The sequence below is a fragment of the Thermobia domestica genome, chromosome 6 (assembly GCF_964235325.1).
Source record: "Thermobia domestica chromosome 6, izTheDome1.hap1.1, whole genome shotgun sequence".
In the NCBI taxonomy this organism is placed as follows: domain Eukaryota; kingdom Metazoa; phylum Arthropoda; class Insecta; order Zygentoma; family Lepismatidae; genus Thermobia; species Thermobia domestica.
Window position 1 is genome coordinate 213324858 of NC_137459.1, and position 15247 is coordinate 213340104.

The window sequence follows — 15247 nt, forward strand, 5'->3', positions numbered from 1 at the left end:
AATGCTTTTATAATTACTTCTGTATATCCTTCTGTATATTACTTCTGTAAAAGTTAGTTTAATCTATGCCTTACTGTTCAGTGATATTCAGTTATTTTTATTGCAGTTATTTTTCTTACAACGAACAGCAGAATACTTTCTACATTAAGCTATATGGGAACGCTTTCAATTAAAATTTTTGTAGTTGCAGAGGCGTGTCCTGGAGGTCCGGATAAACTCCCGAAATCTCTACTTATCTGTAAGTTTGTCTAATTTTAGGGGAAATTTAAAAATGTTAATACTATTATTATTATTATTATTATTATTATTATTATTATTATTATTATTATTATTATTATTATTATTATTATTATTATTATTATTATTATTACCGAAGATTTAAGTTCTCAATATTACGTCCACAATATGCAATGTAAATAAGCATACTGAAGTTGATAAGAAAAGTAAAAGAAAGGATATGATATACTTTAGAATGATTTGAGTCTGAAAGGAAACGAGGGTGCAGAAAGATGTCAGCTTCTCGGAAATATTAATATCGAAACTTCGGATCCTTAAACAGAAACTAAGTAGGATTTGTCTTCATCACGATACATAGTAAGACGCTTCCTTTGGATGAAAGACTTCGGAAAATATACATACGAATATAATCAAGAATAGTTCCTATTTACAAACTTTGGTTGAACGGATATATGGAACGAGTTGGAAATGGCGAACGAAAATATTATTATTTCTAGCAGTAGGAATATGGGAGACGTTCGGAATAATTGCTAGGAAACAATATCGTTTCAGACACATTTATGACCCATACAAGGCCCTAAGAATGATCCTTATGTATTCATGAATTTTTTGCTAACCACGTTACGTTCTCCTACACAACGAATCAAGGTTGTAGACAGACATGTGACGTCATATTTTTAGTATAATATTTCCTCTGCGAAGGAAACCGTTTCCACTCTAACTTGTATGACCGAAAGAAATTGAGTATTTTTCATGTTATTACACATCAGAGATATGTATATTGTAGTTTGGTAAAAACGACGTACCGTAGCGGGAATTGAACCCGGGACCCTGCATTTCGAAACGACTGCTCACGCACAGTACCCTAAGGATGCTCTGCTAAGCAAGTGTCAAGAAACATTCGTGTATGTAGCAAATTGCACGCGTATTCGATAACGACGAAACACACTGATTTCGGTCATGATAAAATACTATAGTCGAGCGACTTTAAATTTAAATTAGAAACAAAAGGAGACATACAAACACGGAAGGACAAGAAGGAGAAACTGGTTTTAAAAGTCATTCGACCCCTTGACTGGCATCTGATGCCTCAGACCATTTTCTTTTCTGATTCACCGAAAGTATTCCTGTAACTTTTGTCTATTATACTTACAAGGAGAAGGCAGACTTCGGTAAGAGAATTTGGGGACCATCTTTTGCGACGAGATAGTGCACATGAAAACTGGGACAGCGCAATGAGCAAAAATAAGGGAGAACAAAGTCTTCAAAAGTTTTCTACTCGCTACATATACTGTTCGAGGCCCAAATTTAACAATTGATGGCTTGGCAGAGTGAGTAATGCGTAAAACTCATATGGAAAGTTTCCCGAGTTCAATTCATGTTCGAGTCAATTCTTGTTTTGTTTTTGCTTCAACTAATAAAGTAACCATTTGTAACTATAGACAAAATAATAATTTACAGTATGTTTATAATGAATATAACAATAGAAATTTTAAAATCAATTGTAAAATCTTTCAATGTTCCACGTTAACTAACAAGAAAATTTAATCTATTGTAAATATACTGATATCACGAGTTTTGTTATGGTTATGACAGTCAACGGCGCCAATTTCTCTGTAAATTTTTGGGAGGGCATTCATAAAAATGCATACAACGATACATGTAACAACAAAAAATACATATCAAAATACATATTCATAGAAAAAAATGGGGCCCACATGAGCTTGTGGTGACTGGCCCCCATGTTCGGTGCCCTTGACGACAGTCATTGTGACGACAGTCTCACACTGTCAACAGATGTACACACGAAACTTCAAGAACATTTTTCACACAAGGACTGCAGTAACAGTAATATTTACGGAGGATATTATTTTTTTCCTAGTTAACTTGAAACATCAAAAGAATTTACAATTGATTGAAAATTTCCATCGTTTTATTCATTATAAACATATGGTGAACTAATATTTTACTTATAGTTACAACTGCCTACTTTATTGGTTGAAGCAAAAAAAAAAGTCTAACACGAACGAGAATCGAATCCGGGATCCTTTGCACTTGAGGCGCTGATCTTTCTCACTCACCCACGCCGACAGCTCATAACTTTGCGCGTCGTACGATATATGCGTCGAGTAGAAAATTTAAGACGTTTTTTTTTCGTCATTTTTGCCCATTGCGCTCTCCCACTTTGTAATATTAACTCTTTAAATGTGCACTACCACCTCGCAAAAATGGCTCCGAAGTTCACTTACAAGAGTGTGCCTTCTCCTTGTTAGTAATACTTGTTTTACAGTTATTTTCAGTAACCTTGAACGACAGGGACACGAACACAAATACATCGAGGACCTACAATTTCAAAGGATCATCCACCAGGAATGGAACACAGGACCGCGAGCACTGCACTATTTGAAGCAGTGATGATGTGGGTCAATGAGCAACTTGACCCATTACCCATCTTGACCTACGACCCACCACTCGCCGTAACCCACTCTGACCCACTACCCACCACGACCCACAATGACCCACCACCCATCGACTCACCACCCACCTAACACATCATCATCAACTCTGACACATGATTCACGGCCTCTTGTTTACTGACTAAAGAGTTTGTACTTGTAATAAAATCATGTTGTTAAATTCTAACTAATCAGAGTTTGAGTTTGAATTGAGCTATTTTTACAAACCAACCCACTATAAATTTTGCATATATAGAAAGTGCCACCCCTATCATAAAGAATAATTTTAAAAGATGCTATGTGACGTTCTGTTCATTTTCAATAAAGAGGTAATATATTTTAAAAAAATCGTATCCCCAGTACCCCTTAAGATATTATTATAATGAAAGTGATATGATAACATCCCACTTTGGATTAAGGCCTAACTATATACCGAAAGTCGTTACAATTGACTTTGCAATTTGATCGTAATGATCAGGCACACACAGTTAAATCCATTTTTTATATAATAATATATATATTATAGTGATTCAGAAATGCATTTTTTCAGTAGTTAGCTCCTCTAAATCCTAATAGACTGTGCGTCTTGAAACAGGTACGTAGCCAGGATTTCGTGAAGAGGGGTGCGTGACATGAAATACTTTGGTCATCACACCAGAAGTTCGATTGTTGTACACTGATTTACTGGAACAAATATTGGTTCCTTTAGACATGATTTCGTACCAGGGGGGGGCGTGGCATGAAATTTTGAAGAACCAGGAGTTCGATCAATCTGAACTACGTCACTATCAACATAGCCTATATCAGTTTGTTAGGACAATAAAATGAGGATATGTTAGTAAGTATTTTAATAACAAACTATGAAGAAATCTTGAGTAAAATAATAAAAAAAGTAAGATTTTACAATGTTTACGTCCTTCCTCTGTTCGTTTAAATATAACAATTCTCCTTTAATTAAGACCTCAACTATTGTAAAAATTACATATTCACTACTATAAAAAGTACATACTCAATCATATCTTTTAAAAATTTTACAATATCTGTGTTCCTTTGTTGAATAAAATGTTAACAAAAATTCTTTCCACATAAATTTTTGTTTTTATTATTCCGTCAACTACTGTCTGTTCCAAGTGACAGGCTAAAGGAGCAGTAGATTTATTTTTTAAATTACATGTTTGATACTGCAATGATGCGATGACGAAAAGTTATGGTAAAAAATGTCCAAGCTGTTACACAAAGGTACTATGCTTTCGGAAGCTTGAAATCTCCCTGAGTAGGAGAAGAAATTCTCAGAATTCCGTAACTTTTCTCGAAATTTCGAATTCCCTGACTTTACTCGCTCACCTCGCCACAATGTATTGCAAGTAATACAAATCTCCTCATAAGAAAGATTAACCAAAAGTTCCTTGTAGTTTTTTTTATTTTTAACGCTGATCCTTCTTTTTCTCATTTTATTTTGTTTCATCCTTCCTTAATTTTTTTCATTTCTAGTCCCGAAGTGGGGGGGGGGTTTCGGTGCCTGCTTGAAAACCAAGTAGTAGCATAAGTCCTATTGCTATCATTGCAATTACAAATATCAATATTCAAACGATGCCTACAGTTCTTTTTCACTTAGGGATACTCATTTGTGGTAAGTAAACAGAAACAAAAGAAAAAGGAAGGGTAATGGAGGCCTTGCAAGTAAAACGTAGACACATTCACTTGTTCATAAGGATATTTTTAAATCAGGCTCTACACTACTCATAGGGGCTAAATACGCGATTCTGGTTAGTTATCCGCCTCTCGCCACGTAACTGAAATATAGCAGAAATGCTGGCGCTGCTGCTGGCGGTCTTCGTGGTCGAGTGTGTCGTGTTCGATTCCCGGTGGGAGAGCCTTTGTGATTTTAACTGTCCTCGATATTCCTGTGTTCGTGTCCCTGTCGCTCTAGGTAATTGGAGAAATCAAGTTAAAAACGAGTAAAGCAAATAAAATTAGAAATAAGTAGTTCAATTAAGTTAAAAATGTGTATTAGCGAAATGGGTTAGTAATTATAATTGCTTTTGGTGAAGGTTCAAACCCGAGCCAGGGATTTTTTTTTTTTTACTTTTATATTTTATTTCTTAAATTTTAATAACCTCTTTTCATTAAAATAAGGTAAATGATACTCAAAAAAGTGATTTACTTACGTTACGTGTGCAGTTTTGCTACACGAATCCACAGTATAAGCAGTAAAAAGTAGTAGTAGTAAGAGTAGTAATAGTAGTAGTAGTAAGAGTATTAATAGTAGTAGTAGTAGGAACTGGTTAGAAGCCCCGCAGGGCTCGTTTTTTTTGGAAAAGGAATATTTGTTTTTTTTCTTTTCTTCGTTTCTGCGAAACAAAAAAACTGTTTAGTTTTCATGTGCTACATTTGAAGCAAATCAGATGGGGACAATTGGGAAACACGAATTGCATTAATTTTTTTTATATACAATAGGTACACACAATTTCTTTCGCTTCGATTCCTCTTTCCTGCACTTTTACGATAATACTTGCTTTTTTCGGACGAGGAATTGGCCCCAACACTGCTCCTCCACACAAAATAAAAATACATGTTCGCTTACTTTTTGCGTATTGCCCCTACAAAAGTTTCGTTCCAATTCTCCATATCCTTTAGGCACTTCTGACGTATACTTATTAGCCCTTTTGCTAATTCGTGATCAAAGGTTTGGAAGGGTAGGCGCCCCACCCAACTTTTTTTAAGGAAAGTACGAAACAGATATTCCCTCATTTTACGTATACAATAACTGTGCACACTTACATTCACTTCAATCCATTTCTTCTTGGTTTTAGGGTGTCAACTTTCACAATTTTTGGTGGGCACTTTTGCACTCTAAAACACCAAACCGCTTTTTCCAGGAAAATATGAAACACATATTCCCTTATTTTGGGTCTAGAATATATGTGCAGTTTCGTTCGCTTCGGCACTTTTTTGATTCTCGGGTGTCAAATTTTAAACTTTTGGGTGTTTTCACCCAAAAACCACAGAAAATAAAAAGCACGTATTTCATTATTTTTTGAGTATTGTCCCAACACAAAGTTTCGTTGTAACTCTTCATATCCTTTAGGCACTTCTGACATACTGTTATTAACATTTTTGATATTTCGTGATCTTTGCGTGTAATCTTCCACGACTATGCCTGTTAGGTTAAGGGAGATCATGATTAAAGCAAGTGAATTATGATGGATGAATTAGTGGAAGGAGAAAGTGGGAGGAAGTTGGAGTGTCCCGAAAAAAACCAAGACCACGATGTTTTCCACCTCAAGCTTACTTGCCTTGGGAACGAACCAAGTATCCCACAATCAGATCAGAGTTGTAGTAGCTTGGTGGTCAGTAAGTCAAGTGCGTGGAGTTTTCTGAGTGGGTCAGTGGGTCTTGGGTCAATAGGATGTGACCCACTGCGACCCACAATTCACCATGACCCACTTTCATGTACCGACCCACTCTACTTACTGCACTGTAGACAGTATCTCCTGAACAGTATTTTTTTTCGCCTCGACCCTAGCCATAGGAACCAAATACACGTTTCTGATATTTTGCAGTTTGCGATTGTCCAAGCCTTCTGGTGTATGTATTGTCTATTATAGTAATAGAAGAAAATTGTCACTTGGTTGGGATTAAAGAAGAAAAAAATTGAAGAAGCAGCTGAGGTTAAATTAATATCATGGCAGTCAAGGTGCAACGAGCCCTGAGGGGCATCTAACCCGTTCCTAATACTACTACTATTACTACTCTTACTACTACTACTATTACTGCTTATACTGTGGATTCCTGTAGCAAAACTGCACGCGTAACGAAGTTAAATCACTTTTTTGATTATTATTCATCTTATTTTAATGAAAAGAGTGTTATGAAAATTTAAAAATAAAATATAAAAATAAAAAATCCTTGGCCCGGATTTGAACCTTCACCAAGAGCAATTATAATAACTAGCCAATTTTGCTAGTACACTCAACCACCAAGACAGCCAGTAACTGCGCCTGGGATTCTGCTATATTCCTGTTACGTGACGAGAAACGGATAACAAACTAGAACCGCGTATTTAGCTCCTATGAGTAGGGTCGAGCGTGATTTAAAAATATCCATCTGAGCACTGGTGAATTTGTCTACGTTTTACTTTCAAGGCCTCCATTTCCCTTCCTTTTTCATTTGTTTCTGTTTGCTTACCTCAGATGAGTACCTCTAACAAAGAGAAGGCAGACGTTTGTAAGTGAACTTCGGTGCCATTTTTTGCGACTAATATTGCAAACTGGGAGAGCGCAATGGCCAAAAATAATGGAGAAAAACCGTTAAAGTTTTCTACTCGCTGCATATATGGTACGACGCACAAAATTGTTTCAAGTGTCGGCGTGGAAAAGTGAAGACAATCTTAAACTCATGAGTAAAGGGTTCCTGGTTCGAGTAATACAAATTTTTATTGCTTCAACCAAGAAAGTAGCCATTTGTAACTATAAGTAAAATATTAATTCACTATATGTTTATAATGAATAAAACACTAGAAATTTTAAATCACCTGTAAAATCTTTAAATGTTCCATGTTAACTACTGTAGATACAAAATTTAAAGTATTCCGTAAATATTATTGTTACTGCAGTCGTTGTGTAGAAAATGTTCTTGACGCTTCGTGTCTACATCTATAGACAGTGTGCGAATTAGAAAGGGAATGAGGAGGAAATCTTCTTTGGTTATCACAACATCTAGTATTTGCAAAGGCTATTTCCCCCTCAACTCCTTTGTAATTCGCAAACTGTCAACAGATGTAGACACGAAGCGTCAAGAACATTTATTACACAAGGACTGTCGTAACCACTGGCGTATATAAGGAGGCGCTTGCGGGGTTATCCCCCAGGAAATGTCATTTACTATTATCTAAAATATCTTGGAGAAATTTCACATTTCCAGGACTAACTTGGGTAACCCCCGAATGCGCCACAGGTCGTAACCATAATACAACTCGTGATATCAGTATATTTACAGAACAGATGAAATTTGGTTTGCTAGTTAACATGGAACAATCAGAGATTTACAAGTGATTTGAAAATTTCTATTGTTTTATTCATTACAAACATGCGGTTAATTAATATTTTACTTATAGTTACAAATGCCTACTTTATTAATTGCAGCAAAAAAGGGTGTATGATTCGAACCGGATTCCAACCCGGGACACTTTACACATAGCTTAAAGATATTACTCACTGTGCCACACCGTCACTTCGTAAACACGCCTGCCGTGCGATATATGCGGCGAGTAGGAAACTTTAGGGGGGTTTTCTCCGTTATTTTTGGCCATTGCGCTCTGCCAGTTTGTAATAATAACTCCTTGAACATGCATTACCACCTCGCAAAAAATGGTCCCGAAGTTCATTTACCAAACTCTACCTTCTCCTTGTATGTGAAAAAAGAACTGTAGGGATTTTCTGAATATTGATATTGGTAATTGCAATAACAGCAATAGGACTTATACTACTACTTGGCACTATCAAGACACACAGCCTGTGAGTTTTCAGAGGAGCTAACAACTGAAAAAGTAAATTTTTGGATCACTATAGTATGTATAATATTATATATAAAAATTGATGTAACTCTGTGTGCCTGATGATCATGGCGAAATTCCAAAGTCAAATGAAATGACTTTTGTTATATGGTAAGGCCTTAATTCAAAGTCGGATCTTATCATATCACTTTCATTATAATAATATCTTCAGGGGTAGTGGGGATACCAATTTTGTGAAAAAAATTAATATTTCACAAGACGTTAAACTTACAGAGCTGAAATTCAGTATATTAACTCTTTATTGAAAATGAACAGAACGTCACATAGCATATTTTAAAATTCTTCTTTATGATAGGGGTGGCACTTTCTATATATGCAAAATTTATAGTGGGTTGGTTTGTAAAAATAACTCGATACAAACTCAAAATCTGATTAGTTAGAATTTAACAACATGATTTTATTACAAGTATAAACTCTTTAGTCAGTAAAAAAGAGGCCGTGGATCAAGTGCCAGAGTTGATGAAGATGTGTTTTGGTGGGTGGTGAGTCGAAGGGTGGTAGAACAGTAAGGTCATTGTGGATGGTGAGTCAAAGTGGGTCACGGTTGGTGGTGGGTCATGGTGGGTTAGAGTAGGTCATGTTGGGTGATAGGTCAGAGTGGGCCACGGTGGGTAGTGGGTCGTAGGTCACAATGGGTAATGGGTCAAGTTATTCATTAACCGACGTCATCACTGTCTCAGATAGTTCAGTGCCCGCGGTTTCGTGTTCGATTTCCGGTGGATGATCCTTTGAAATGATATGTCCTCGGTGTATCTGTGTTCGTGTCCCTGTCGTTCAAGGTTACTGAAAATAACTGTAAATGAAGTATTACTAGCTATAATAGACACAAGTTACGGAGATACTTTCGGTGAATCAGAAAACAAAACGGTCTGATGCATCAGATTCAAATTAAGGGGTCGAATTACTTTTAAAACCTGTTTTTCCTTCATGTCCTTGCGTGTTTATATGTCTATTTTTATTTTCTAATCTAATTTTAAAGTCTTTTGAATATAGTATTTTATCAAGACCGAAATCAATGTTTCGTCATTATCGAAAACGTGTGCAATTTGCTACATACAGGAATGTTTTTTGACTCTAGCTTAGCAGAGCAAACTTCAAGTAGTGTGCGTGAGCAGTCGTTTCGTAATGCAGGGGTCCCGGGTTCGATTTCCGCCGCGGTAAGTTGTTTTTACCAAACTACAATATTCATACTTCTGATGTGTAATAAAATGAAAAATACTCAATTTCTTTCGGTCTTACAAGTTAGAGTGGAAACGGTTCTCTTCGCAGAGGAAATATTGTACTAGCAATGTGACGTCACATGTCTGTCTGCAAACTTGATTCTTTCTGTAGGAGAACGTAACGTGGTTAGCAACCAATTCATGAATACATAAGGATCACTCTTAGAGCCTAGTATGGGTCATAAATGTGTCTGAAACGACATTGTTTCCTAGCAATTATTCCGAACGTCTCCCATATTATTCCTACTGCTAGAAATAATAATATTTTCGTTCGCCATTTCCAACTCGTTTCATATATCCGTTCAACCAAAATGTGTAAATAGGAACTATTCTTGATTATATTGTATGTATATTTTGTTAAAATATCAATATAACGCGTACGTAATCCAAAGTCTTTTATCCAAAGGAAGCGTCTTACTATGTATCGTGATGAAGACTAATCCTACTTAGTTTAAGTTTAAGGTTCCGAAGTTTCGATATTAATATTTCCGAGGAGCTGACATCTTCTTTCTGTCCCCTCGTTTCCTTTCGGACACAAATCAGTCGAAAATATATCTTATCCTTTGTATTTCTTTTCTTATCAACTTCAGTATGCTTATTTATATTGCAACAGGACGTAATATTGTGGTCTTAAACCTTCAGTAATAATAATAATAATAATAATAATAATAATAATAATAATAATAATAATAATAACAATAAGATTCAGTCTAGAAAACAATTGTTGCTTAACCTTTTGTCACTCGCGCTGTTGGAGAAAAGCAAACAGGTGAATAAAAACTAATGGTTTTTATGAACGGTCGCATTAGAGGAGCCACCCTCACTGCTATTCCTCAAGTGGTTCCTCTCCCTCTTCCTACCAAAAGCTCGCTGACATGTTGCAATTGTAGTAGCTTCCAGTACAGGTTGAGAAAATAGTTTCGTCTGTGTTTGCTTTTTTCAAACGCGCGAGTAGTTCCGTGATTACAGTAGCAACCGTATATTTTTATGGAGTTTGAAATTTTCCAACGCGCGATCGTTAATGTGATAATTACTGTTTATGAGTGAAGTTTTGTTTTTCTAAGCAATGTCTCGCTTCTTGAGTACAAGTGAGATACAGAAGTGGCTTCAGGCCCGTATCCACGGGGGGAAGGGGGCCAGCCCCCCTAAACCTTGGCTGCCCCCATAAAATTTCACGTTAGGCTTGCAAATGAACTATAATATGGTGATGAAGTATAATATGATAGGGTCGCCCCCCCTAACTTCTACCGCCCCCCCCTAAATTTTTGGGCTGTCTACGGGCCTGAGTGGCTTGACAATATTAATGGAAACGATATGGATGTGAGTTACAGTGAAAATAGTGAAGATTGTTTCATTGGGAAAGACAGAGAAACAAAATGGAAGAAGTGACTGGCAGCATCGGCAAAGACAAAGTGTAAAAACATTGTAAAAAAGATGCTAGGACTGAAACTTAGTCAAGGCTCTCTCATTCAGCAACAGCAGAACCATTATTGGCTCAACGCGTGGATGTGTCGGTGGTTTCAGTTTTAGTTCGCATTTTTGCCATAGATCAAGACATCACTATAGCAGCAATAAGAAATGTTCTAAGTCATATACTCAAAAATTGCATGCATTACTGCAAATAAATTTTACTAAATATATTATTGTACCTCAAAATGTCAATGTTGGAAAAAAGCAAACGCGCGAGTAGTTATGTTACTAAATTTGGCGCGAGTGACAAAAGGTTAAAGAATTGACATATACTATTTCGAGGATCGAGATAAAACGAAAAATGTTTGCGATACTTTTCGTCTCATCTCAATTCTCATCTCCAAAGCGAGACGAAAATTTGAGTTAGCTTTTTCCGTCTCGAATGTAAAATGTTAATTTTCGTCTCAATTTTCTTCATTTTGTTTTCGAATCGAGATGAGAAATTCCTCTTCTCGTGGGCAACACTAAACAAAACCGAAATACTCTTGCCAAATATCACGTTTTTGGTTGTAATGTTATGCCCTGAGTGACAATAAGCTCCTAACTTTTAATCATCAATGAGATAATCATTATTATTTGTAGTATATTATTATTATTATTATTACCATTGATATTCCTAAAGTTTTGATAGTTCAAGTATTGAAACATCCGAATATTCAAATATCTGAAGATAATAGAACATGTGTTATCGCTGATCAATCGCCACCGAAAATCCTAAAGTGAAAGAAAAACATACTGGATAAGAATTGATTATATTCAAATAATTGCTCAAGCGCCTTGACCACGGAACCAAACTTACTTCAAAGTAATTGATTCGTCTTTAGTTTGTTTGCAAGGGTAATATACGGGAGATATTTCATTTAAAATAAACGAGTTTTGTATTCTGTTTTTTCTTAAATCTGATGTGTTATTAATTTAGTGAATACAGTGATACAATACCCTCCGAGTTCTCAATTACCTTTTCCTAATTTTAGAATTTGACAATTACCAAGCCACTGTAACTGTGAGCGAACAGAAAAGTCTCTTTATTTAAACGATCCCAAATAAGTAACGCTTTAGACGAGTGGTTAGCGTTGAGGGTTTCTAAACCGGTAATCCGTGTTCGGGTCTCTCCCTCCCCATTCACGTAAACTTAAGCTCAAAATAAACGGATTTTTGAGTGATCCCATAAAAAATCAAACGCAGTGTAGGACAAGGCTGTCCTCTGAGCAATCCTTTTCATTATTTCTTTTAATCCTTTACTCATGCACAATGCAGCACATATGCAAGTGATTTCTTTTCATAACAATGTATTAAAAGTTTCCATTTATGCGGATGATGTGACGGTGTTCTTACGTGACAAAGAGGATCTTCATTCTGTAGAAACATGCATTGAATATTATGTGAATATGTTTGGCACTCTGGTAAATCGTGCAAAGACTAAAATACTGCCACTAGTAGAAAACTCTTTTATCACACACACACGAACGGTCGATCAATTGAAAATCCTTCACGCCTCTCCTTGTTGAAACCATACAGTTAAATTATAACCAGTTAGTTAACACTGTGCGACATGTTCTCCCAATTCACAGATCCCGTCAAATCTGCTTATAGTCCTGAGTGTATTTTCTAAATGTCTTCGCATTTTCCAAACTATGGTATCTAACCCAGATCCTTCCTATGCCCTCTCACATTGCGAAACGTCTTACCAATGTTGGGAATTGGTTTCTTTGGCACGGTCACGTCTTCAGAGTCAAATACACATATACCTGTCTACCCACCGGACATGGAGGTTTGGGTCTTGTTCATATTGAATGTAAAGCAACTGCTATATTCACGTTTCGATCATTTGAAAATATTCAACACAATGTAAATTGGGTCAGTCATGGTATCTTAGCTGATTGTATCGAACGTATAGGTAAAAACTTGCCTCTACATATTAATTCAATCCCTTGTTGCTACTGGTATTTCAGAGACGTGGTTGCTGATTATATTTATCTGAGTGCTAAACAACAAGCATCAATAACTTCAGTGAAGTGCTTTTTTCTATTGCTCCTCAACCAGCTGAACCTTGAGCCTCCTCGTATGGAACTGAAACATCGAAACAATTATTGGTCCCAGATTTGGCGCAATGTGTTTGCTCGTCACATTCCACGATCTGTTCAATCGACTTGGTAAACTGTTGTCAATGAGCTTCTTCCCACGAATGCCAAAAAGCACCGTTTCAAATTTAGTGATACTACTAGTTGTGTCACATGTGGTAATGAAGATGATATTGTGCATCGCTTAGTACTATGTGGATCTGCAGCGACAATATGGTTCAAATTCCAAACAGCTGTCAGTAAAATCTGCCGTACAGTTCCTACTCTTACCACAGTTCGCATATTCGTTCTACCTTGACTTTCACTTCCATCCAACCTCTAAACAAAATTCAAATACCTGGTTAGCATCTCTTACGATTGAATGCATACTACAATAGTCAAAATTACTCTTTAAACAGACTATCAAGGTTTCTTGTGCATTCAATACAGACACTTTTCGCCCGCTAGAAAGACAAAACTATTTGCGAACTACCTGGAGATTGTACTTTCTGAATGTGTTTGAAGTTCAATAATAGCATGGTAAAATTCTACTTCTTTCATTCAAATCACGATGTTAGTACTCTTGTCATACTACTTTCGATATCTGTGTGACACTTCTCTCCTGTATACATGCTGTAAACACTTTTGATATATTAATCCTGTAATCATGTGATACTCCTGCTGTTATAGTAATATTGTATTTTATATATAATTACTTTTTAATCCTTAAAGAACAATAAAAAGTGCGAAAAAAATCACAGTTAACAACTTTTTAAAATGTTTCATTTACAAGGCTGAGCTCCAGTTGGATGCTGCTAAATGAAAGATGGAGTGATTCAGTGGAGAAATTTAGTGATGATGTAATCCAGAAAATAAAGAAAGAAAAATGAATGGAGAAAACGAATTACAGAGTTAATTCTGTTAATGGTTCTATATTTGATATTAAATGTTAATTTCATGCATTTTTTATTTTTTTTATTCACACTATATTCTCGTTTTTTCTCTTTGTGTCCCAATGTGTAAATTTTCACAAATATTATTCAAATCAAGAACCTCCAGTTATATTTACTACCTAAGGGGAAATACGCTTAGTACGGATAGGTTCCCCAACTCATTTGAGTGTTATCGGATTTTGCATTTTAATACTTACAAATAAATTAGTGCATACAAAAATTTAGCAGTTTCAAAAGTTATTTAACGAATAATGAAATCGGAGAAGTTCTTCTTTTGAAGTAATACTACGTATCAATCAGTGGCGCCCGAACCTAAGAGCTCAGGCCCTGTTAGACACCCAAAATTTTTAGTAGAGGTTGGTTTCTTCCCCTGAATGATCCATTCATACTTTAATTGATTTGCAGGTAGGACCACTGCTAATAGTTTCCAAACTCAGCGCAAGGGTTTGTCTTTTCTTAAAAGAATAACCTACGACATATACCACCTAATCTATCCGTATCTTACTTGATACGCATATATGTATAGTCATTTGAAGTAAGTTAACTTGTTTATATAATCCCTCACTTGAGTTAATTATAAGATTGTTAAAGTCCCCTAACTGTTACCTTATCATCGGAGCCTCTGGTGTCCGTATATATTTTTTTCTGGTATTGTGCTGTTTACGTGAGTACAAACATCCAAAGATCCCTTTTTGTTATTTCGCTCCACTTCTGCACAAATATACTCTTTACGATTTTTGCTTTTATTAGGTGGAGGCAAATACACACTGTTGTTCTAGCTACTCTACCAGGCGTAATTAATCTAGGAATTTGCGTTAGTTGGGTTGCTTATTTCACGGACTTTGTAGAGTGGGCCACAGAAATTCTTGATGTGCGAAGTCCGCGAGATAGGCAACCCAACTAACGCCCGCTCCAAGATTAATTACGCCTGGTAGAGTAGCTAAAACAGCAGATGAAGTTGCCACACCTGTTAAAAGAATAAATCGTAAAGTGTGTTTTTGTGCAGTTGTGAGGAGAAACGCTAGCTGACGAAATGACAGATGGGAATTTTCGGATACTTGTACTCACAGCGAACAGCACAATACCAAAAAATACGGACACCAGAGGCTCCGATGAGAAGATAAGAGTCGGGTAACTTAAATAATCTTATAATTAACTCAAATGAGGGATTATAAAGAAGTTGACTTACTTCAAATGACTATGCATATATACGTATCAAATAATATACGGATAGATTATGCGCTATGTAGTATGTTATTATATGCGTTGTGTAGTA